Consider the following 25,904-nt stretch of genomic DNA (forward strand, 5'->3'; position numbering starts at 1 on the left):
AAGTGAGTAAATTAATATTCTTCCAGAAGACCCGGAGGAACCATTCAAGAACGATGGATAACGCCCTACTACAACAATTGATCACGGCACAGCAGACAACCATAGAACTCCTGCAACAACAGCTGAGTCGACGAGAAGAACCTACAGTTAGGCCAAGAGCGGCTGCTCACGCCATCTTACCTCGTCTCTCCAAGGAGGATGATATTGAGGCCTTTCTCATGACCTTCGAAAGGACGGCCACCTTGGAAGAGTGGCCGCCCACAGAATGGGCTAGCGCATTAGCTCCTCTTTTGACCGGGGTGGCTCAGGAAGCCTATTTTGACCTGGATTCCCGAAGCGGCGGACTATGGGCGACTAAAAACCGAGATCCTGTCCCGGTACCAACTGACTGCCAGAGATAGGGCTGTAAAGTTCCATCAATGGACCTATACAGCTGATCAACCCGTCCGTGCCCAGATCTTCGCCTTAATACGACTGACGAAACAGTGGCTAGAACCTGGAAAGGGAGTAGGACATGTGATAGAGACTCTCGTAGTGGACAAGATATTGAGAGAATTACCCAGTGACTTAAAAAGGGTTGTGGGGCAAGCCAACCCGTTGTCAGCCGACGACATAGCCCAGGCGGTGGAAACATATCGGTCTACAGGGGAGTTGTTAAAAAGTGACAAGGAGGAACGGAAGGAGTCTTCCAATCCCGTACCACGACTCACCCGGCGCACCCGCCACCGAAACGTCCAAGCCCCTCCAGGAGGTGGGAGAAGTCAGCCACCACACAGCCGGGTCGGTGTTATAAGTGTCAGTCTCCCAACCATTATGCCCCACAATGTCCTAGCAAGGATGAGCCCATGGTCACGGAGTCGTCACTGCCTACCCCCACATCCCGTTTTGAGGGGCAGGATCAACACTGTTGGTTAGCAGAGATAGCCCCAGCCTCAGAGATTCCGGTGCGAGTTGAAGGACAAGATGTGGTAGCTATTCTCGACTCGGGAAGTATGGTTACGTTAGTAGAGGAGCGGATGGTGACCTCCGCCACACTGCTACCAGACAAAGTAGCCGTATCCTGTATCCATGGAGACACCCACTATTACCCCACTGTGAATCTGCCTATTCTCACTCCAAAAGGAAGGTGTACAGTCAGGGCAGGGAAAGTGCCCCAGCTGAAGGTGCCATTATTGATCGGGAGAGACTGTCCCCTATATAAGGAGCTTCGGCAGATGACGTTATGCACGGGAAGAAGGGGGACAGGAAAGAAGAGAATCTCCAAGCCCGAGGTAGTAGTACTACAAGGAGACGTAGCCGCGTCCTCGTCCTCTACAGCAGAGGAAGAAATAGCGACCCAACGTTTACGACAGATATTCCAGGAAACCACTGACGAAGACACCTGTGAAGGGTTATACACAACGCAGGAAGGAAGGAGCAACCAGGCACTAAGGGATATATTTGAAGCTCCATCCGAGGAGGGAACCTGGAAGGGATTCTCCTCGGTCTCCCCTGATGGGGATGTGGAACAACCTCCACATCCCTCTACTGAGGTTGACCTGCCCCAGGAATTAAAGGGACAGTTCGGCACCTCGCAGCATAGAGACCCAGACCTAAGGGAGGCCATGAGGAAGGTGAAGGTGATCGACGGAAGGAACGTCGACGGATCAGGTGAGCCCCCTCTTCCTTACTATGCAATCAGGCGGGGTCTCTTATACTGGGTCGTACGACGAAGGGGGGAAAACCAGGAATTACTAATGGTGCCTAGACCATACAGGGATACAGTTCTACAGTTAGCCCATTCCCACGTCCTAGGAGGACACCTGGCACGAGACAAGACGATTGACAGAATCATGCAGAGATTCTATTGGCCCCGTGTCACCCGAGATGTGGCCAGGTATTGTAAGACGTGTGATCAATGTCAACGTACAGCCCCACGGCCACACCTACGTAACCCTTTGATTCCTCTCCCCATCATAGAGACTCCCTTTGAACGCATAGCTATGGACCTCGTAGGACCCCTCCCAAAATCCGCCAGAGGACACGAGTACATCCTAGTGGTTATAGATTATGCTACCAAGTTCCCGGAGGCCATACCCCTACGTAACATGTCGTCAAAGGGAATTGCCAAGGAGTTATTCCTGATGTTCTCTCGTGTGGGCCTTCCCAAGACTATCTTAACCGATCAAGGAACCCCGTTCATGTCCCGGTTGATGAAGGACTTGTGTCGGTTATATCAGGTTCAACAGATACGTACAAGCATATTCCACCCTCAAACAGATGGGTTGTGTGAACGCTTGAACAAAACAATTAAAAGCATGTTGAGAAGAGTGGTGTCCCGAGACGGGAAAAACTGGGACATGCTTCTCCCACACTTAATGTTTGCCCTGCGAGAAGTACCCCAGGCATCCACTGGATTCTCTCCGTTTGAATTGCTCTATGGCAGACCCTGTCGAGGAATCCTCGACTTAGCCAAGGAGACCTGGGAGACCCAACCATGCCCCTTTCGATCTACAATAGAACACGTTACCCTGATGAGAGACCGCCTGTCAGCAGTGTGGCCCATAGTCAAGGAGCATATGGAGAAGGCCCAAAGGACCCAAGGTTGGGCCTATGATAAATCTGCGACCCCCGTGAGTTCACCGTGGGAGAGAAAGTGATGGTGCTTGTGCCCACGGCCGAACATCGCTTGCTGGCGCAGTGGAGGGGCCCTACGAGGTAATGAAAAGGGTCTCACCGGTCAATTACCTCATCAAGCAACCTGACAGGAGGAAGAAGGTCCAACTCTATCACATAAACCTGCTGAAGACGTACCATGGACGAGAGGAGGAGGTGGCTTTGATGGCCCTGGAGGGCAAAGAAAAAAAAAGGCTCTACCACAGGTGCGCCGTGGCCAAACTCTCCTACCGGAGCAGTCAAGACAGCTAGACAAGCTGATTATGAACTTTGGTCGAATATTCTCTCCATTCCCAGGACAAACAGATGTCCTGTTCCACCATATCCACACTGAACCCGGCAAGAAAGTGCATATCCGCCCTTACAGGATTCCTGAGGCTCGCCGAGTCATCGCTAAGAAAGAGGTGAGGGAGATGTTGAGGATGGGCGTGATCGAGCCCTCGACGAGCGAGTGGTCCAGTCCCATAGTCCTGGTCCCCAAAGCCGATGGTAGTATGAGACTCTGCAACGACTTTAGGGGCGTGAATGCCATCTCTACATTCGATGCGTACCCCATGCCCCGCGTGGATGAACTCTTGGAGCGCTTAGGAAAGGCCAAGTTCATCACTACCCTGGATTTGACGAAGGGATATTGGCAAGTGCCGGTGGCTCCGGAGGATCGCCCAAAGACTGCCTTCGCCACCCCAGAGGGGCTTTTCCAGTATGTGAGGATGCCCTTCGGACTGCACGGAGCTGCTGCAACCTTCCAACGCCTCATGGATGCCATTCTACGGCCCCATCAAGAGTATGCAGCGGCGTACATAGACGATGTGGTCATCCACAGCGAGGACTGGGATAGTCACCTCCTGCGATTACGGGCGGTGCTCGTGAGTTTGGAAGCCACAGGGTTGACAGCCAATCCAAATAAATGCTGCCTGGGCCTGTCCGAAGCGGAATACCTGGGGTATACCGTGGGGAATGGGAAAATACGCCCGCAGGCAGAGAAGACCAGGGCAATTCGTGACTGGCCTCGACCCGGACCAAGCGAGACGTTCGGGCCTTCTTAGGGATAACAGGATATTATCGCCGTTTTATCCCGGGATATGCAACCATTGCCAACCCCTCACAAACCTCATCAGGAAAAACCTGCCAAACCAGGTAGAGTGGAAAGACGAGACGGAAGAGGCCTTTCAATTGTTAAAAGATGGCCTGTGTTCCGATCCCGTTCTACAGGCTCCGGACTTCTCACAAGAGTTCATTGTGCAGGTCGACGCCCGGATACAGGGCTCGGGGCCGTACTAGCTCAGGGTGAAGGTGAAGCAGAGAAGCCGATTCTCTTCATTAGTAGGAAACTCAGCGATCGGGAACAGAGGTATGCGACCGTAGAGAAAGAGGCCTTAGCCATCAAGTGGGCCCTCGATTATCTCCGGTACTACCTACTGGGTCGGAGGTTTGCATTAGTTACTGACCATGCGCCCCTCACGTGGATGGCTGGTAAGAGAAACAATAACAACAGAATAGCCAGATGGTTTTTGTCTTTACAACCGTTCTCTTTCCATGTCATCCACAGGGCCGGATCGAGGAACGGGAATGCAGACGCGCTGTCCCGACGCGACCAAGACGGTGCGTCTGGCGCCCGATCCTCCGGTTCGGTCCTGGGGGGGGGAAGGTATGTGGAAGGACCACTAGAGGGCAGGCTGGGCTCATGGATAGTAGCCCAACAAAGCATGGGAGACAAGGTAACCAGAGTCAATTAAGCACAGCTGACGGTACTAATGGGATACTCTCCTTCCCCTATAAAAGAGAGAATGGAACCAGCAGAGATAGGGGAAAACTATCTCTGGAAGATGGCCACCGAGAGAGAGAAGCTGTGCTGAAAGAACCACGAAGATGGTGACAAACCCGTGATTTATGTTTGTTGTAGTTTAACGATTATCCTATTGTGTTCTTGTTTCATCTGGAGAAGAAGATGTGTTTTTCCTTGGAAGATTTTTCATTGATTATGTTAGAATGTTTTTGGTTGACAAAATACCCTCAATAGAGAACCGTGTTCAATCAGAAAAACCTACTCCTGACTCGTTTATTCCACCTTCCCGCTTTAGAGTGACGCCTAATTACTTGGTACGCTCACAAGATAGAGAGATAGAGATATATATATATATATATATAGATAGAGAGATAGATATATATATATAGATAGAGAGATAGAGATAGATATATATATATAGATATATATATAGATAGATAGAGATAGATATATATATATAGATAGATAGAGATAGAGAGATATATATATAGATAGAGATAGATATAGAGATAGATATATATATAGATAGAGATAGAGATAGAGAGATATATATATATAGATAGATAGAGATAGAGAGATATATATATAGATAGAGATAGAGATAGAGAGATATATATATATATAGATAGAGATAGATATATATATATAGAGATAGAGATAGATATATATATATATATATATAGATAGAGATATATATATATATAGATAGATATATATATATATATATAGATAGAGATAGATATATATATATAGATAGAGATAGATATATATATATATATAGATAGAGAGAGATAGAGATAGAGATAGAGATAGATATATATAGATAGAGAGAGATAGAGATAGATATATATAGAGAGAGAGATATAGATATATATATAGAGAGAGAGATATATAGATATATATATAGAGAGAGAGATATATATAGATATATATAGATAGAGAGATATAAATAAGTGTCTGTATATTCACCCATGGATAAAGGGATGCCTGGCTGGCAGCGGTCCCCCATATCTACCTTCACACAGGCAGAGCGTTAGGCCCCCTTACACCAAGACATATATATATATTAGGCCCCCTTACACCAAGACAGAAAATAGGCCTTGGTTGGTCTCAACTAATCATTTTGATAGGGACACCCGAGCATAACATTTTTTTGGGGGGTGGGTGGGCTGTGTGTCCTACCCATGAATAAAGACCTGGAGCAGGCATCTGGTTCACCTGGACAGCCTCACCTCATCGAAATCATTAAAACGTTTTACCAACTGGCTTAGCCCGTCTGTTGGTTCATAGCGTTTGCTCAGTATAACAACTAATACTCTATTGCTAGCGTTCAGCTGGTATTAGGCCTACACCCGCCATCCACACGTTGGTCTCATCCGCTCAACAAAAGTATTATTTTTTAATTTTTAAAAGACCCATGACTTTCCGCAGGCAACTAATTTGTCAGTCCCAGAAAACTCTTCCTCTGTCCCTCCTGAAATACATTAAGACTTTGTTTTAATCATCAAATTCCACCGAGTATATCCCAAATGGCACCCTATTCCCTATAAAGTGCATTACTATAGGCCGCTGGACCAAAGGTAGTACACAATATAGGGCATATGGAGTCAATTGGGGAGCATCCACGATCGCACACTGCTGGGCCTGATACCAGCCAAGGCCTCAGAGCAAAGCATAGTAGAGGCTGGTTGGGATCCAGGCTAAGAGTTTATTGCATTAGAAAATTATTTGAGAGGGGAGAAGAGGAAAGGGGAGAAGAGGAAAGGGGAGAAGAGGAAAAGAGAGAGGAAAAGAGAGAGGAAAAGAGAGAGGAAAAGAGAGAGGAAAAGAGAGAGAAAAAGAGAGAGAAAAGAGAGAAAAAGAGAGAGAAAGAGAGAGAGAAAAAGAGAGAGAAAAAGAGAGAGAAAAAGAGAGAGAAAAAGAGAGAGAAAAAGAGAGAGAAAAAGAGAGAGAAAAAGAGAGAGAAAAAGAGAGAGAAAAAGAGAGAGAAAAAGAGAGAGAAAAGAGAGAGAAAAAGAGAGAGAAAAAGAGAGAGAAAAAGAGAGAGAAAAAGAGAGAGAAAAAGAGAGAGAAAAAGAGAGAGAAAAAGAGAGAGAAAAAGAGAGAGAAAAAGAGAGAGAAAAGAGAGAGAAAAAGAGAGAAAAAGAGAGAGAAAAGAGAGAGGAAAAGAGAGAGGAAAAGAGAGAGGAAAAGAGAGAGGAAAAGAGAGAGAAAAAGAGAGAGGAAAGAGAGAAAAAGAGAGAGAAAAGAGAGGAAAAAGAGAGAGAAAAAAGAGAGAGAAAAAGAGAGAGAAAAAGAGAGAGAAAAAGAGAGAGAAAAAGAGAGAGAAAAGAGAGAGAAAAAGAGAGAGAAAAAGAGAGAGAAAAAGAGAGAGAAAAAGAGAGAAAAAAGAGAGAGAAAAGAGAGAGAAAAAGAGAGAAAAAGAGAGAGAAAAGAGAGAGAAAAAGAGAGAAAAGAGAGAGAAAAAGAGAGAGGAAAAGAGAGAGAGGAAAAGAGAGAGGAAAAGAGAGAGGAAAAGAGAGAGGAAAAGAGAGAGGAAAAGAGAGAGGAAAAAGAAAAGAGAGGAAAAGAGAGAGGAAAAGAGAGAGGAAAAGAGAGAGGAAAAGAGAGAGGAAAAAGAGAGGGAAAAGAGAGAGGAAAAGAGAGAGGAAAAGAGAGGAAAAGAGAGAGGAAAAGAGAGAGGAAAAGAGAGAGGAAAAGAGAGAGGAAAAGAGAGAGGAAAAGAGAGAGGAAAAGAGAGAGGAAAAAGAGAGGAAAAGAGAGAGGAAAGAGAGAGGAAAAGAGAGAGGAAAAGAGAGAGGAAAAGAGAGAGGAAAAGAGAGAGGAAAAGAGAGAGGAAAAGAGAGAGGAAAAGAGAGAGGAAAAGAAGAGAGGAAAAGAAGAGAGGAAAAGAAGAGAGGAAAAGAAGAGAGGAAAAGAAGAGAGGAAAAGAAGAGAGGAAAAGAAGAGAGGAAAAGAAAAGGAAAAGAAGAGAGGAAAAGAGAGAGGAAAAGAGAGAGGAAAAGAGAGAGGAAAAGAGAGAGGAAAAGAGAGAGGAAAAGAGAGAGGAAAAGAGAGAGGAAAGAGAGAGGAAAAGAGAGAGGAAAAGAGAGAGGAAAAAGAGAGGAAAAAGAGAGAGGAAAAAGAGAGAGGAAAGAGAGAGGAAAGAGAGAGGAAAAGAGAGAGGAAAAGAGAGAGGAAAAAAGAGGAAAAGAGAGAGGAAAAGAGAGAGGAAAAGAGAGAGGAAAAGAGAGAGGAAAAGAGAGAGGAAAAGAGAGAGGAAAAGAGAGAGGAAAAGAGAGAGGAAAAGAGAGAGGAAAAAGAGAGGAAAAGAGAGAGGAAAAAGAGAGGAAAAGAGAGAGGAAAAGAGAGAGAAAAGAGAAAGAAAAGAGAGAGAAAAAAGAGAGAAAAGAAGAAGGAAAAGAAGAGAGGAAAAGAAGAGAGGAAAAGAGAGAGGAAAAAAGAGAGAGGAAAAGAGAGAGGAAAAGAGAGAGGAAAAGAGAGAGGAAAGAGAGAGGAAAAGAGAGAGGAAAAGAGAGAGGAAAAGAGAGAGGAAAAAGAGAGGAAAAGAAGAGAGGAAAAGAAGAGAGGAAAAGAAGAGAAAAGAAGAGAGGAAAAGAGAGGAGAAAAGAGAAGAAAAGAGAGAGGAAAAGAGAGAGGAAAAGAGAGAGGAAAAGAGAGAGGAAAAGAGAGAGGAAAAGAGAGAGGAAAAGAGAGAGGAAAAGAGAGAGGAAAAGAGAGAGGAAAAGAGAGAGAAAAGAGAGAGGAAAAGAGAGAGGAAAAGAGAGAGGAAAAGAGAGAGGAAAAGAGAGAGGAAAAGAGAGAGGAAAGAGAGAGGAAAAGAGAGAGGAAAAGAGAGAGAAAAGAGAGAGGAAAAGAGAGGAAAAGAGAGAGGAAAAGAGAGAGGAAAAAGAGAGAGGAGAAGAAGAGAGGAAAAGAGAGAGAAGAAGAAGAGAGGAGAAGAAGAGAGGAGAAGAAGAAGAGAGGAAAGAGAGGAGAAGAAGAAGAGAGGAAAAGAGAGGAGAAGAGAGAGAAAAGAGAGGAAAAGAGAGAGGAAAAGAGAGAGGAAAAGAGAGAGGAAAAGAGAGAGGAAAAGAGAGAGGAAAAGAGAGAGGAAAAGAGAGAGGAAAAGAGAGAGGAAAAGAGAGAGGAAAAGAGAGAGGAAAAGAGAGAGGAAAAGAGAGAGGAAAAGAGAGAGGAAAAGAGAGAGGAAAAGAGAGAGGAAAAGAGAGAGGAAAAGAGAGAGGAAAAGAGAGAGGAAAAGAGAGAGGAAAAGAAGAGGAGAAGAAGAGGAAAAGAGAGAGGAGAAGAAGAGAGGAGAAGAAGAGAGGAGAAGAAGAAGAGAGGAAAAGAGAGAGGAGAAGAGAGAGGAAAAGAAGAGGAGAAGAAGAGGAAAAGAGAGAGGAGAAGAAGAGAGGAGAAGAAGAAGAGAGGAAAAGAGAGAGGAGAAGAGAGAGGAGAAGAGAGAGGAGAAGAAGAGAGGAAAAGAAGAGAGGAAAAGAAGAGAGGAGAAGAAGAGAGGAGAAGGAGAGGAGAAGAGAAGAAGAGAAAGGTAGTCTGACCCAGGCTAAATCCAAACTCTCTCTCTCTCCCTCACAGTGACCGTGACCTAATGCATACAGCCAGAGGCCTCAGACTGACACACACAGCAAGCCACTTAACACAGATTCTGCCAGCTACCCAACACAGAGTACCAGTCAAAAGTTTGGACACCTACTGATTCCAGGGTTTTTCTGGCAAAGAGTGGCTCCTTTGAAATTCAAATATATATATTGATTTGTTTAACACTCATTTGGGTTACTACATGATTCCATGAGTGTCATTTCATACTTACACTACCTTTCAAAAGTTTGGAGTCACTTAGAAAGCACCATTTTTTGTCCATTAAAATAACATCAAATTGATCAGAAATACAGTGTAGACATGGTTAATGTTGTAAATTACTATTGTAGCTGGAAACAACTGATATTTTTATGGAATATCTACATAGGCAAACAGAGGCCCATTATCAGCAACCATCACTCCTGTGTTCCAATGGCACGGTGCAAAACTGAGCAAGACGACAAGTCCATTCGAGTGTCTAGTTCGAGAAAGAGACGCCTCACAGGTCCTAAAAACTGGCAGCTTCATTAAATTGTACGCGCAAAACACCAGTCTCAACGTCGACAGCGAAGAGGCGACTCCGGGATGCTGGTCTTCGAGGCAGAGTTCCTCTGTCCAGTGTTTGTGTTCTTTTACCCAGTTTAATCTTTCATTTTTATTGGCCAGTCTGAGATGTGGCTTTTTCTTTGCACCGCTGCCTAGAAGGCCGGCCTCCCGGAGTCACCTCCTCCTCACTGTTGACCCCAAACTTTAGAAAAGGTACTTGTGTATCTTCACTATTATTCTACTATGTAGAAAATAGTACAAAATACTGGTACTGGTAGCTTCCTTAGAGTACGTGTTCCTACATCATGGTACTGGTAGCTTCCTCAGAGTACGTGGTCCTATATCATCTATTGGGCTATAGCAGGGCCCGAATATACATTCCTATATCTATAGCAGGGCCCGAATGCGGGTTCCTATATCATCTATAGCAGGGACCGAATATACATTCCTATATCATCTATAGCAGGGACCGAATATACATTCCTATATCATCTATAGCAGGGACCGAATATACATTTCTATATCATCTACAGCAGGGCCCGAATGTGGGTTCCTATATCATCTATAGCAGGGACCGAATGCGGGTTCCTATATCATCTACAGCAGGGCCCGAATATACATTCCTATATCATCTATAGCAGGGACCGAATGCGGGTTCCTATATCATCTATAGCAGGGACCGAATATACATTCCTATATCATCTATAGCAGGGACCGAATATACATTCCTATATCATCTATAGCAGGGACCGAATATACATTTCTATATCATCTATAGCAGGGCCCGAATACACGTTCCTATATCATCTATAGCAGGGCCCGAATACACGTTCCTATATCATCTATAGCAGGGCCCGAATACACATTCCTATATTAACTATAGCAGGGCCCGAATACGCATTCCTATATCTATTGGGCTATAGCAGGCCCGAATACGCATTCCTATATCTATTGTGCTATAGCAGGCCCGAATACACATTCCTATATCTATTGGGCTATAGCAGGCCCGAATACGCATTCCTATATCTATTGGCTATAGCAGGGCCCGAATACGCATTCCTATAACTATTGTGCTATAGCAGGGCCCGAATACACATTCCTATAACTATTGTGCTATAGCAGGGCCCGAATACGCATTCCTATAACTATTGTGCTATAGCAGGCCCGAATACGCATTCCTATAACTATTGGGCTATAGCAGGCCCGAATACGCATTCCTATATCTATTGTGCTATAGCAGGGCCCGAATACGCATTCCTATATCTATCTATTGTGCTATAGCAGGGCCCGAATACGCATTCCTATATCTATCTATTGTGCTATAGCAGGGCCCGAATACACATTCCTATATCTATTGGGCTATAGCAGGGACCGAATGCGCATTCCTATATCTATCTATTGTGCTATAGCAGGGCCCGAATACACATTCCTATATCTATTGGGCTATAGCAGGGCCCAAATACACATTCCTATATCTATTGGGCTATAGCAGGGCCCGAATACGCATTCCTATATCTATTGTGCTATAGCAGGGCCCGAATACACATTCCTATATCTATTGGGCTATAGCAGGGACCGAATGCGGGTTCCTATATCTATCTATTGTGCTATAGCAGGGCCCGAATACACATTCCTATATCTATTGGGCTATAGCAGGGCCCGAATACACATTCCTATATCTATTGGGCTATAGCAGGGCCCAAATACACATTCCTATATCTATTGGGCTATAGCAGGGGCCTAATACACATTCCTATATCTATTGGGCTATAGCAGGGGCCGAATACACATTCCTATATCTATTGGGCTATAGCAGGGCGTAACTTTACCTGAAATTACATGTCTGAATAAATGGGGTTGGTTGGATGGCTTCTAAAGTCCAGAAATATAATTGCTTGTCATTCATATGCTAATAATCCAAATATTTCAGCTTAAAAGGATCTTGCACTGCTAACCTCAGGATTCATTCTTCGAGGTCAGAACAAGAACAGTTCAGGAAAAAAAAGGGAAAAAAGTTCAAATCATTAAAGAACAGCAGTAAAATAATAATAACGAGACTATATACAGGGTGTTACGGTACAGAGTCAATGTGGAGGCTATATACAGGGTCAATGTGGAGGCTATATACAGGGGGTTTCTGCACAGTGTCAATGTGGAGGCTATATACAGGGGGTACCGGTACAGAGTCAATCTCTGGTCCTATCAAACTTAGAGTACTGTCCAGTTATATGGAAATAAAGATTAAAAATTAAAAACTCCAAATGGCTCAAAAACAGGGCTGTCAGATTAACTCATTGCTCTAACCGAATGATTATTAAAAATGCACTAGAATCTCTCATAGCTTCACGTTAAAAAAATTACAATCTAGTCTTCAATTTTTTAGGAATGTTATTTTTAAGTATTTTTCAGCCCAATTAGTACATTCTAGCAACACGCATAACCACCAAACATTCAGCTAAAACAACAAAATCGCCTTAAATCTACAGTTTTACATAGAGCTAAAGCTGAATGTTACTTTTTACCAAAGCATATTTCTCAGGCAAAAGATAAATCCACCTTCGAGAGGAAATAGAAAGAACATTAATGTGATAGACCATATGACTGGACAGGAAATAGACAGAACATCTAATGTGATATAGACCATATGACTGGACAGGAAATAGACAGAACATCTAATGTGATAGACCATATGACTGGACAGGAAATAGAAAGAACATCTAATGTGATATAGACCATATGACTGGACAGGAAGTAGAACGCATCAACTGAAATGTTAAATGTGTTTCCTGTCAGGTATTTTAAATGTCTGTATTGTCTACTTGTTGAATGCTTGTGAAGTCTTGATTGTTTGTAATGTCTTGTTAATTGGTGTTGTGCCCCCGGGAAGATTAGATCCCATTATGGCGTTAGCTAACAGGGATCCTCATGAAAATGTAACATCACTAAATGATATAACCACGTGAATTTATATAGGCCTAGAAATAGTATGGGCTGTTTAACCTCGAGCAGGCAATTGGTTTTGCCTTCAGCCTCTACATAACCACATGAACAAAATAAATAAATATAATAATAAATAAATATATATAATATTCTGCCCATATGAACAGATTTATATTATAGTCCATAACTGAACCAAGTTCTGTGGGCGCCACACACACACACACACACACACACACTACTTGTTGATTTAATGCAAAGCAGTAGACACATTTAATAACATGAACACAATAGTAATTTAACTCATGGACACAAGAGTAAACATACACTTTGTTTTTGCTTTCATTAAATGACAGACAAAAACACGCAATAGACGAACGCTCGTTTCACAGCTTCCTCAGGAAACGCCACATATTGTAGATCCTCACAGACGAAAAGAGAAGTGGAGGAAAGAGTTGGCATTTGTTTGCGGTATAATATCACACGTTGTGGCAATTCTTCAATGTTTTATAAGTCTAATGGAATGTCAGGACCCTGAAAACAGTGGCAATTGTTAATGGATGGACTATCCTGGCTAAAGAACTGAGAATAATTTACTTCTGCCAAGTGCTAGAAAAGACCTAGTGTGTCTCAGGTCCACAAACATACAGTCTATGCTTGTATGAACCAACCCCACTCTCCTCAGTTCCCATCAGACCAGCCCAGAACACTAACTCTTATAAATTATAATTTGTCTGCAAGGCAGACACACCAAAAAAAAAAATAATAATGTTACTGGAGGGGAAAATGAATTATATAGGATACTGTAAAATGTTAACCTACAACAACGGCTGCTAAAAATGCTTGTGTCAAACCCGGGTCTTCTGTGAAATGTTCCAACAATTGACAGAGCAAAATGTCCCTCTCGTTACCCTCGTGTAGGTCTAACGGTACACTGCTTGCTACCTAGAAAGGTTTCACTCTCAAACGGTTTTTGAAAAATGTGACCCAGCAACCATGAATGGTGCTCCTCCCAAAACAGCACCCTATAATCAATATAGTGACCAGAGTAGTGTACTATATACTGAATGTTGTGTCATTTGGTACAGACACGGTGGCCACCATACAAAAACCAGCCTCCAGTAGGGCTGTCCCCAAATATAACAATTGGAGTCCACGAAAAAAGGGTTAAGAGCAAGGGAACGCGAGAGAGAGCAAGGGAACGCGAGAGAGAGCAAGGGAACACGAGAGAGAGCAAGGGAACACGAGAGAGAGCAAGGGAACACGAGAGAGAGCAAGGGAACACGAGAGAGCTGGCAATTATCATTTCATTCCAGCTGTGATGTTGTGAAGCCATCCGTCAGAAGATATGAATGAAGAGAACAGGCAGGCAGGCAGGCAGGCAGGGTGTGATCGTTGTAAAAAGAGAGCTGAGATGTTGTGAATGACTGAAGAACATTCATGCAAACAAGTTGGAATCCACCACACTAAACCCTTCTAAAACCCACAACCCAGCCTACCTCCAACCCAAAATGATATCTGCAGCCTTCTCCCCATTTAAAAACAACTGGTAAGCCACAGCTGGGTATAAAATGCTTTCTATATGCATGGCGAAGAGAGAGGGGAAGAGAAGAGAGGGGTAGGGAGGGGAGGACTAAGGCCCAGTCAATGGCAGCATTATCAGTCTGTCCACGCTCAGCAGAACAGCGTGACATAGTCCTAACTGACAGGCCAGCCCTACCACCAGCAGAGCTGCTGTATTCCTGTCCAATGACTGTGTGCACTTCAAATGGCACCCTATTCCCTACATAGAGCACTACTTTTGACCAGAGCCCAGTCAAAAGTAGTGTACTATAAAATAACAAATGGAATAGGGTGCAATTTGGGACGCCGGTAGAATAGCAGAGGCTGAGGCTGACATTCCCAGGCACTGACAAGACCGCTGGCACGACTTGTCTACCGAGCAGACACCTCTTAGAGCACAACGGTTCGCCCTTCACCCCCCCCCTGAACTGTACCAGTAACCCACAGAGAGAGTGTCGGAGTTTGTTTGTCACAGACATTAGCTGTAGAACTCGCACAGTGAGAGCGATATCCATGACTAAGTGTACCAGTAACCTCAGGCTGTACCCAGCTAAAAACCTTGGTCAAACAGGAGCAGTCTGTTTTCTTCAACCAATAGATTGGTCAAAATGTTGACTGGACAATGTCAAAGTGTGTTTTTCCCCCCCATAGACAGACACACCCTGTGATTTTATTTAAACAACTATAATGCACAGATCTTCTGGTGCTTTAAGCGCTTGTTTGATGAAATAATTGAGACAGACCTGAAGAGGGCGCTAGAACGCATGTTCTTTCAATACCATTCATCTCTACGCCATCTGTCTGCAACGAACTTCAACCATTTTAAATCAACCATCTACTGGGCTCAGCCTGAAGCTCATGCTGGTTAACTATTTAATATAGACCATTCTGGGCCCTCTTTCCTGTGCCAGTGAGCTCCACGGATAAGTAAACCAGGCATGTTATGTTCCAGCAACAGAGAGAGACTAAGCTATAGTTTTGGTTTTTTTTTTCACCTTTATTTAACCAGGTAGGCCAGTTGAGAACAACTGCGACCTGGCCAAGACAAAGCAAAGCACTGCGACCTGGCCAAGACAAAGCAAAGCACTGCGACCTGGCCAAGACAAAGCAAAGCACTGCGACCTGGCCAAGACAAAGCAAAGCACTGCGACCTGGCCAAGACAAAGCAAAGCACTGCGACCTGGCCAAGACAAAGCAAAGCACTGCGACCTGGCCAAGACAAAGCAAAGCACTGCGACCTGGCCAAGACAAAGCAAAGCAGTGCGACCTGGCCAAGACAAAGCAAAGCAGTGCGACCTGGCCAAGACAAAGCAAAGCAAAGCACTGCGACCTGGCCAAGACAAAGCAAAGCAAAGCACTGCGACCTGGCCAAGACAAAGCAAAGCAAAGCACTGCGACCTGGCCAAGACAAAGCAAAGCACCGCGACCTGGCCAAGACAAAGCAAAGACCGCGACCTGGCCAAGACAAAGCAAAGCACCGCGACCTGGCCAAGACAAAGCAAAGCACCGCGACCTGGCCAAGACAAAGCAAAGCACTGCGACCTGGCCAAGACAAAGCAAAGCAAAGCACTGCGACCTGGCCAAGACAAAGCAAAGCACACTGCGACCTGGCCAAGACAAAGCAAAGCACCGCGACCTGGCCAAGACAAAGCAAAGCACCGCGACCTGGCCAAGACAAAGCAAAGCACCGCGACCTGGCCAAGACAAAGCAAAGCACCGCGACCTGGCCAAGACAAAGCAAAGCACCGCGACCTGGCCAAGACAAAGCAAAGCACTGCGACCTGGCCAAGACAAAGCAAAGCACTGCGACCTGGCCAAGACAAAGCAAAGCACTGCGACCTGGCCAAGACAAAGCAAAGCACTGCGACCTGGCCAAGACAAAGCAAAGCACTGCGACCTGGCCAAGACAAAGCAAAGCACTGCGACCTGGCCAAGACAAAGCAAAGCAAAGCACTGCGACCTGGCCAAGACAAAGCAAAGCAAAGCACTGCGACCTGGCCAAGACAAAGCAAAGCACCGCGACCTGGCCAAGACAAAGCAAAGCACCGCGACCTGGCCAAGACAAAGCAAAGCACCGCGACCTGGCCAAGACAAAGCAAAAGCACTGCGACCTGGCCAAGACAAAGCAAAGCACTGCGACCTGGCCAAGACAAAGCAAAGCAGTGCGACCTGGCCAAGACAAAGCAAAGCAGTGCGACCTGGCCAAGACAAAGCAAAGCAGTGCGACACAAACGAAACAGAGTTACACATGAGATAAACAAACGAACAGTCAATAACACAATAGAAAAATCTATATCTGTGCAAATGTAGTAAGATTAGTGAGTTAAGGCAATAAATAGGCCATAGTGGCAAAATAATTACAATTTAGCAATTAAACACTGGAGTGATAGATGTTCAGAAGATGAATGTGCAAGTAGAGATACTGGGGTGCAAAGGAACAAAAAAAATAACATGGGGATGAGGTATTTAGGTGGGCTATTTACCGATGGGCTGTGTAGCTAGTTCCAGCAGCAGAGAAAGACTAGCTAGTGGGAGGAGTCAGGATTGGAAGAGAGCAAATAAGGAACTAGCTATAGTCCACAGGGTGGAGCAGAGGGACTTGCTATAGACATAATGCAGGGGAGTGGGAGTAGTAGTGGGAGGGGGAATCAGGATTGGAAGAGTTTCGAGTATCGAGCTGTTGTCACAAGACAAATTCTGATTTCATTTGAAACGGTCGTTGTGACACGACATTTGAAACGGTCATCGTGACATTACATCTGAAACGGTCTTCGTGACAGGCATGACATTTGAAAACAGAATTTGCGTCAGTAAGATCCCACGTGGAGAATACAGCCATTTAAATACATCAGAGATAAAAAGTGTTTACATCGCTCCCTCCCTCCCATACAGAAGTTCTGCTTATGCTCTCCCTTGTCATTTCCATTGGCAACAGTCTGGGCGAACTAGAAAATTGAAGCATCCCGGATAGCGGAACAAAGCGGGAAAGAGACGCTACAAGCTGTGCACTAACAGCCGCGACGATCCCCGTTTAGCCCTGCAGTAAGCCCACGACATACCTAGGATTAGCAACCCCGTCCAACACACTAATGATTCATCCGGAATGCTGTGCCATGCAAATCCACTGTGGCCCCACGAAGATGTGCAAAAGTATGGAGCTGATATACTGCATATATACACAGGGCATTCAGAAAATATACACAGGGCATTCAGAAAATATACACAGGGCATTCAGAAAATATACACAGGGCATTCAGAAAATATACACAGGGCATTCAGAAAATATACACAGGGCATTCAGAAAATATACACAGGGCATTCAGAAAATATACACAGGGCATTCAGAAAGCATTACACACATTGTGCTACTTTACAGCCTTGTCCTGAAATGTATTAAATATTATTTCTCAAATCTACACACAATAGCCTCAAATGACAAAGTGAAACCCCGTTTTTAGAAATGTAAATTTACAAATAAAAACCAGAAATAACTTATTTACATAAGTATTCAGACCCTTTGCTATGAGACTCGAAGATTGAGCTCAGGTGCATCCTGTTTCCATTGATCATGTTTCTACAAGTTGATTGTAGTCCACCTGTGGGGAATTAAATTGATTACACACACACACACACATATATATATGTATATGTATACATATATACACACATACACATACATATATATATATATATATATATATCCCACAGTTGACGGTGCACGTCAGAGCAAAAACAAAGTCATGAGGTCGAAGGAATTGTCCGTAGAGCTCTGAGACAGGATCACGTCGATGTACAGACCTGGGGAAGGGTACCTAGCATTAAAAAGGTCCCCAAGAACAGTGGCCTACGTCATTCTTAAATGGAAGAAGTTTGGAAACCACCAAGACTCTTCCCAGAGCTGGCTTCCCGGCCAAACTGAGCAATCTGGGGAGAAGGGACATGGTCAGGGAGGTGACCAAGAACCCAGTGGTCACTGACCAGTTCTCTGCGAAGATGGGGGAACCTTCCAGAAGGACAACCATCTCTGCAGCACTCCACCAATCAGGCCTTTATGGTAGAGTGGCCAGACGGAAGCCACTCCTCAGTAAGACACAGCCTGCTTGGAGTTTGTCAAAAAGGTACCTAAAGACTCAGACCATGATAAACAAGATTCCCTGGTCTTATGAAACCAAGATTGAACTTGGTGGCCTGAATGCCAAGCGTCACATCTGGAGGAAACCTGGCACCATCCCAACAGTGACGCGTGGTGGTGGCAGCATCATGCTGTGGGGATGTTATTCAGTGGCAGGGACTGAGAGACTAGTCAGGCTCGAGGGAAAGATTAACGGAGCAAAGTACAGAGAGATCCTTGATGAAAACCTGCTCCAAAGTGCTCAGGACCTCAGACCGGGGGCGAAGGTTCACCTTCAAACAGGACAACGACACTAAGCACACAGCCAAGACAATGCAGGAGTGGCTCTGAATGTCCTTGAGTGGCCCAGCCAGAGCCCGGACTTGAACCCAATCGAACATCTCTGGAGAGACCTGAAAATAGCTGTACAGCGACGCTCCCCATCCAACATAACAGAGCTTGAGAGGATCTGCAGAGAAGAATGGGAGAAACTCCCCAAATACAGGTGTGACAAGTTTGTAGCGTCATACCCAAGAAGACTGGAGGCTGTAATCACTGCCAAGAGGTGGTTCAACCAAGTGCTGAGTAAAAGGGTCTGAATTATTTTAAAATAAAAGATGTAACAAAATGTGGAATAAGTCAAGGAGTCTGTCAACTCCACCAACATCTACATGGAAACACTGGGACAAAGCCACACCATCGCAGTCTGTCAACTCCACCAACATCAATTCAATTCAAGGGGCTTTATTGTCATGGGAAACATGTGTTAACATTGCCAAAGGGGCTTTATTGTCATGGGAAACATGTGTTAACATTGCCAAAGGGGCTTTATTGTCATGGGAAACATGTGTTAACATTGCCAAAGGGGCTTTATTGTCATGGGAAACATGTGTTAACATTGCCAAAGGGGCTTTATTGTCATGGGAAACATGTGTTAACATTGCCAAAGCAAGTGAGGTAGATAATATATAAAGTGAATATATAAAGTGAAAAACATCTACATGTGGCCTTTGGATTATTATTAGTTACTTTATTTATTTCTAATGCTGTTTGACCACTGGCTGGTGAAATGTATATTCTTACCAAACCAATAACAACATCTGCCCACATGTCTTAATTTCCAACCCTGCTTGCCGTGTGTTAGCAGAGACAACCGTCTATGAAAGAGGTCAATAATCTTCGGGTGAAGATTAAAAACCTGCTGCTGAGTGTTTATTTTTTTTTACATGACTTAAAACATAAGCAACATGAACCAATTAGAAACAGTTCTGTAGCAATGAGGTTTGTGCAGTGGGCTAAAGGCCCAATACTTCACCACTACATATTGACTATGCTACAATGAGGTTTGTGCAGTGGGCTAAAGGCCCAATACTTCACCACTACATATTGACTATGCTACAATGAGGTTTGTGCAGTGGGATAAAGGCCCAATACTTCACCACTACATATTGACTATGCTTCAATGAGGTTTGTGAGGTAGACTAAAGGCCCAATACTTCACCATTACATATTGACTATGCTTCAATGAGGTTTGTGAGGTAGACTAAAGACCCAATACTTCACCACTACATATTGACTATGCTTCAATGAGGTTTGTGAGGTAGACTAAAGGCCCAATACTTCACCACTACATATTGACTATGCTACAATGAGGTTTGTGCAGTGGGATAAAGGCCCAATACTTCACCACTACATATTGACTATGCTTCAATGAGGTTTGTGAGGTAGACTAAAGGCCCAATACTTCACCATTACATATTGACTATGCTTCAATGAGGTTTGTGAGGTAGACTAAAGGCCCAATACTTCACCATTACATATTGACTATGCTTCAATGAGGTTTGTGAGGTAGACTAAAGGCCCAATACTTCACCATTACATATTGACTATGCTACAATGAGGTTTGTGAGGTAGACTAAAGGCCCAATACTTCACCATTACATATTGACTATGCTTCAATGAGGTTTGTGAGGTAGACTAAAGGCCCAATACTTCACCACTACATATTGACTATGCTTCAATGAGGTTTGTGAGGTAGACTAAAGGCCCAATACTTCACCATTACATATTGACTATGCTACAATGAGGTTTGTGAGGTAGACTAAAGGCCCAATACTTCACCATTACATATTGACTATGCTACAATGACGTTTGTGAGGTAGACTAAAGGCCCAATACTTCACCACTACATATTGACTATGCTTCAATGAGGTTTGTGAGGTAGACTAAAGGCCCAATACTTCACCATTACATATTGACTATGCTTCAATGAGGTTTGTGAGGTAGACTAAAGGCCCAATACTTCACCATTACATATTGACTATGCTACAATGAGGTTTGTGAGGTAGACTAAAGGCCCAATACTTCACCATTACATATTGACTATGCTACAATGACGTTTGTGAGGTAGACTAAAGGCCCAATACTTCACCACTACATATTGACTGATTCAACGACCCTGCCGACGATGTTCAGCCCATTTTCAAATTTGGTTTATAAAAAATAAAAATGTTTTGAATATGATTAGTAATACATTAGTAATAGTTGTGCCTTTCAGGTGAGGTGAGGGTGAGGCTGTCTCATCTGATGGCCAGTCCGGGGGTAAAATAAAGGTTTAAAAAAATAAAATAAAATCCCTGGGCCAAACCAGGACGACGCTGAGCCACTTGTGCGCCGCCCCTATGGGATTCAAGGCCGGATGTGATACAGCCTGGAATCGAACCAGGGACTGGAGTGACGCATCTTCCACTGAGATGACCGCTGCGCCACTCAGGAGCCAATCTACCAGTCAAAATATATGTTTGTTGCTAAAACTACACGAAAACAACAAAAAAACATGTGTATCAAGAATGGTCCTTCTGTAGCTCAGTTGGTAGAGCATGGCGCTTGTAACGCCAGGGTAGTGGGTTCGATTCCCGGGACCACCCAACGTAGAATGTATGCACACATGACTGTAAGTCGCTTTGGATAAAAGAGTCTGCTAAATGGCATATATTATTTATTATTATTAAGTAATGTGGAATATTGCTTCATTTCATAAGACATTTTCCACCTGCAAACTTTAAGAGCTGGAGGTTACAGAGGTAACGCGACTGGAGCCATGTTTGTGCCCGAGTCTGGCGAGTAGCCGCGTGTTAGTCTCTTCCTTAACCGTTAATTTTTTTTAAACATGAAAAATGTTTCTCAATGAAAGAAACAAGAAACACGAGGACAGTCTCACTTCAGTAGACTTTTTTTTTTCAAGTAAATTAATCCAACTTGTGTCGGTGCGCGGCGCTTCTCAAAAATGAATATTTCACCTCAGCATTTAATGTGCGCACAGTAGAGGTCGACCTCTGACCTCACAGCCCCCAGCGTTGAAGCACCTGGTGGAGGCTTCCTTTCTAGGATTCCTACTTCTAAAGACTTTGCGCGATTAAATTGACCAGCTATGAAACAAACCAAACAGATATACTTTGAAAACAATTACTGCAGCATCTATGTAACTATAAAATGTGATCATACTAGACTTTTTAATTCACAAATGTGAGTAAAAACGCTCGTACAGTGAAACGCTCGTACAGTGAAACGCTCAGCTACGTGGCTGGTGGAATAGACACCTTTTACCCACCAATGCCCATTTAGCCCCCTCCTGCACAGTTCAACCAATGTTTGCCATGATGATGAAAGAAAATAAAAAAACATTCAATGTTTACCTTTATTTAACCTTTATTTAACCTTTATTTAACCAGGCAAGTCAGTTAAGAACAAATTCTTATTTTCAATGACGGCCTGGGAACAGTGGGTTAACTGGTCTAGGAACAGTGGGTTAACTGCCTGTTCAGGGGCAGAACGACAAATTTGTACCTTGTCAGCTCGGGGATTTGAACTTGCAACCTTCCGGTTACTAGTCCAACGCTCTAACCACTAGGCTACCTGCTGGTTACTGGTCCAACGCTCTAACCACTAGGCTACCTGCTGGTTACTAGTCCAACGCTCTAACCACTAGGCTACCTGCTGGTTACTAGTCCAACGCTCTAACCACTAGGCTACCTGCTGGTTACTAGTCCAACACTAACCACTAGGCTACCTGCTGGTTACTAGTCCAACGCTCTAACCACTAGGCTACCTGCTGGTTACTGGTCCAACGCTCTAACCACTAGGCTACCTGCTGGTTACTGGTCCAACGCTCTAACCACTAGGCTACCTGCTGGTTACTGGTCCAACGCTCTAACCACTAGGCTACCTGCTGGTTACTAGTCCAACGCTCTAACCACTAGGCTACCTGCTGGTTACTAGTCCAACGCTCTAACCACTAGGCTACCTGCTGGTTACTAGTCCAACGCTCTAACCACTAGGCTACCTGCTGGTTACTAGTCCAACGCTCTAACCACTAGGCTACCTGCTGGTTACTAGTCCAACGCTCTAACCACTAGGCTACCTGCTGGTTACTAGTCCAACGCTCTAACCCAGGCTACCTGCTGGGTCCAACGCTCTAACCACTAGGCTACCTGCTGGTTACTAGTCCAACGCTCTAACCACTAGGCTACCCTGCCGCCCCAATCACCAATTAGACAGCGTGTCTGTGTCTTGTGTCCAGTCTCTGAGCAGACAAACGTTCTAGTCAGTCGAGACCGTGGAGAACAGAAAAGGTCTAACGGGTTCGTTTAGCGTCGCCCGGTGCCGTGGTTCGTCGCCCGGTGCCGTGGTTACGTCGCCCGGTGCCGTGGTTACGTCGCCCGGTGCCGTGGTTACGTCGCCCGGTGCCCGTCGCCCGGTGCCGTGGTTACGTCGCCCGGTGCCGTGGTTGCCGCCCGGTGCCGTGGTTACGTCGCCCGGTGCCGTGGTTACGTCGCCCGGTGCCGTGGTTACGTCGCCCGGTGCCGTGGTTACGTCGTACAGCGCCTTTCAACACTATTCATCCCCCTTGGTGTTTCTTCCTGTTGTTGTTGCATTACAACCTGTAACTTCAACTGATTTTAAATTTGGATTTCGTGTGATGGACAAAACCAATTTGATGAGACTGGGTTTTTTTTTTAAATAAAAAAACGGGAAAGAGGTGTATGTATGTATATATATATATATATATATATATCCCCTTTGCTATGAAGCCCCTTAATAAGATCTGGTGCAACCACACACACACACACACACACACACACAGAGAGAGAGAGAGAAATTCTTGAGGGGAAACTGTTTTGTCTTCCAGAGATTTGAGACTGGGAGGGAGGTTCCCCTTCTAGCAGAACAACGACCCTAAGCATACTGCGAAAAGCAACACTCGAGTGGTTTAAGGGGAAACATTTCAATGTCTTGGAATGGCCTAGTCAAAGCCCAGACCTCAATCCAATTGAGAATCTGTGGTATGACTTTGCTTTACACCAGCAGGAACCCATCCAACTTGGGAGGCGCTGGAACAGTTTTGCCTTGAATAATGGGCAAAAAGCCCAGTGGCTTAGATGTGCCAAGCTTATAGAGATGTACCCCAAGAGACGTGCAGCTGTAATTGCTGCAAAAGGTGTCTCTACAAAGTATTGACTTTGGAGGGGTGAATAGTTATGCACGTTCAAGTTGTTGTTGTCTTGTTTCACAATTTAAAAAAAAAATATTCTGCATCTTCAAAGTGGCATATTGGGTAAATCACATGATACAAAAACAAACTATTTAAAATGGATTTTAAGGGAACAAAATAGGAAAAGTGGCAGGGGGGTGAATACTTACAGTGGATTGTGTATCTGTTGATATCATGGCAAGAGGAAATAGCTGGAAGCAGCTCAGCAGCTGACGCGGGCAGCAGAGCGGGGCCCTCGGCTGACGCGGGCAGCAGAGCGGGGCCCTCGGCTGACTCGGGCAGCAGAGCGGGGCCCTCGGCTGACTCGGGCAGCAGAGCGGGGCCCTCGGCTGACTCGGGCAGCAGAGCGGGGCCCTCGGCTGACTCGGGCAGCAGAGCGGGGCCCTCGGCTGACTCGGGCAGCAGAGCGGGGCCCTCGGCTGACTCGGGCAGCAGAGCGGGGCCCTCGGCTGACTCGGGCAGCAGAGCGGGGCCCTCGGCTGACTCGGGCAGCAGAGCGGGGCCCTCGGCTGACTCGGGCAGCAGAGCGGGGCCCTCGGCTGACTCGGGCAGCAGAGCGGGGCCCTCGGCTGACTCGGGCAGCAGAGCGGGGCCCTCGGCTGACTCGGGCAGCAGAGCGGGGCCCTCGGCTGACTCGGGCAGCAGAGCGGAGCCCTCGGCTGACACGGGCAGCAGAGCGGAGCCCTCAGCTAACACGGGCAGCAGAGCGGAGCCCTCAGCTAACACGGGCAGCAGAGCGGGGCCCTCAGCTAATACAGGCAGCAGAGCGGAGCCCTCAGCTAATACAGGCAGCAGAGCGGGGCCCTCAGCTAATACAGGCAGCAGAGCGGGGCCCTCAGCTAATACAGGCAGCAGAGCGGAGCCCTCAGCTAATACAGGCAGCAGAGCGGAGCCCTCAGCTAATACAGGCAGCAGAGCGGAGCCCTCAGCTAATACAGGCAGCAGAGCGGGGCCGTCAGCTAATACAGGCAGCAGAGCGGGGCCGTCAGCTAATACAGGCAGCAGAGCGGGGCCCTCAGCTAACACAGGCAGCAGAGCGGAGCCCTCAGCTAATACAGGCAGCAGAGTGGAGCCCTCAGCTAATACAGGCAGCAGAGTGGAGCCCTCAGCTAATACAGGCAGCAGAGTGGAGCCCTCAGCTAATACAAGCAGCAGAGTGGAGCCCTCAGCTAATACAGGCAGCAGAGCGGAGCCCTCAGCTAATACAGGCAGCAGAGTGGAGCCCTCAGCTAATACAGGCAGCAGAGTGGAGCCCTCAGCTAATACAGGCAGCAGAGTGGAGCCCTCAGCTAATACAGGCAGCAGAGTGGAAAATCAGTCACTTAAAAAAACTGCACATGCCCTTAAAATCCATATTTTCATCCTGGGCAAATTGGGATACAGATACTCTGTATGTAAATAGGAAGAAAATGGGACGAGAGAAGATAGTGGGCGAGATCCCTCTCCTGCCTACAAAATATTGTCTCATTCAATTGGCGTCAATATCAACAGGCTTTTAAAACATTCATGGCAAAACAAGAGAAATGAGGAGCTGAGCATCTTGACGGGGTTAAACCTCTCCATTAACCCGAGTCCTCTCCTCCCTCCACCAGAAGGGACAGAGGGGAAAAAAATCACACCGCAGCTACTAGGAGTAATGAGATTTAACAAACGGGAGTTAAAAGATTGGGGTGATGATGCATGAAACCACAAGGCTCTACGCAGCCCTCTAGACTGAACCAACACAACAGGAATTTGTATGCCCTTAAAAGGGCTTGGGCGGGTGTTTTTAAACTATAAAAACGATACTCAGCTCCAGAAGGTAGAATAGCAGATTTTAGCTTTGTCATCGGCAACATTTTCTATCAACTTGCATGGCAAAATGTGAATAATTTTGTGAATTAAATTAGCTTTAAAACTGCAAAAATGTATCTTGCCTCCCTAGACAAATGTAAAATTGCAGGAAATTGTAGCCTTTTTAAGCCAATCTCTGCACACATGGTGGGCCTCAAATTTCAGCCGTAACGATTCAAACCCTGCCACGCCCACCCACTTAAGCCCCTTTTGGATCCAGAGAAACCCTGGCGTGCGCGCACACTAACACACACACACTTTCCCCTCAATACAGGCAAGACAGATTGAAAGACTGCAGAGTAAAATGGAAGATATGACAGAACAGAGAGCAACGGTTCAAT

At 45.4% G+C, this 25,904-nt stretch overlaps 1 protein-coding gene across 1 annotated transcript in view; it reads right to left on the bottom strand.

The window, feature by feature from the left end:
- The window catches only part of LOC118381083 (catenin alpha-1-like), a 270,529-nt gene that overhangs the window by 236,071 nt on the left and 8,554 nt on the right, over nt 1-25,904 (bottom strand).

The sequence above is a fragment of the Oncorhynchus keta genome, chromosome 4 (genome assembly GCF_023373465.1).
Source record: "Oncorhynchus keta strain PuntledgeMale-10-30-2019 chromosome 4, Oket_V2, whole genome shotgun sequence".
NCBI classification, from domain to species: domain Eukaryota; kingdom Metazoa; phylum Chordata; class Actinopteri; order Salmoniformes; family Salmonidae; genus Oncorhynchus; species Oncorhynchus keta.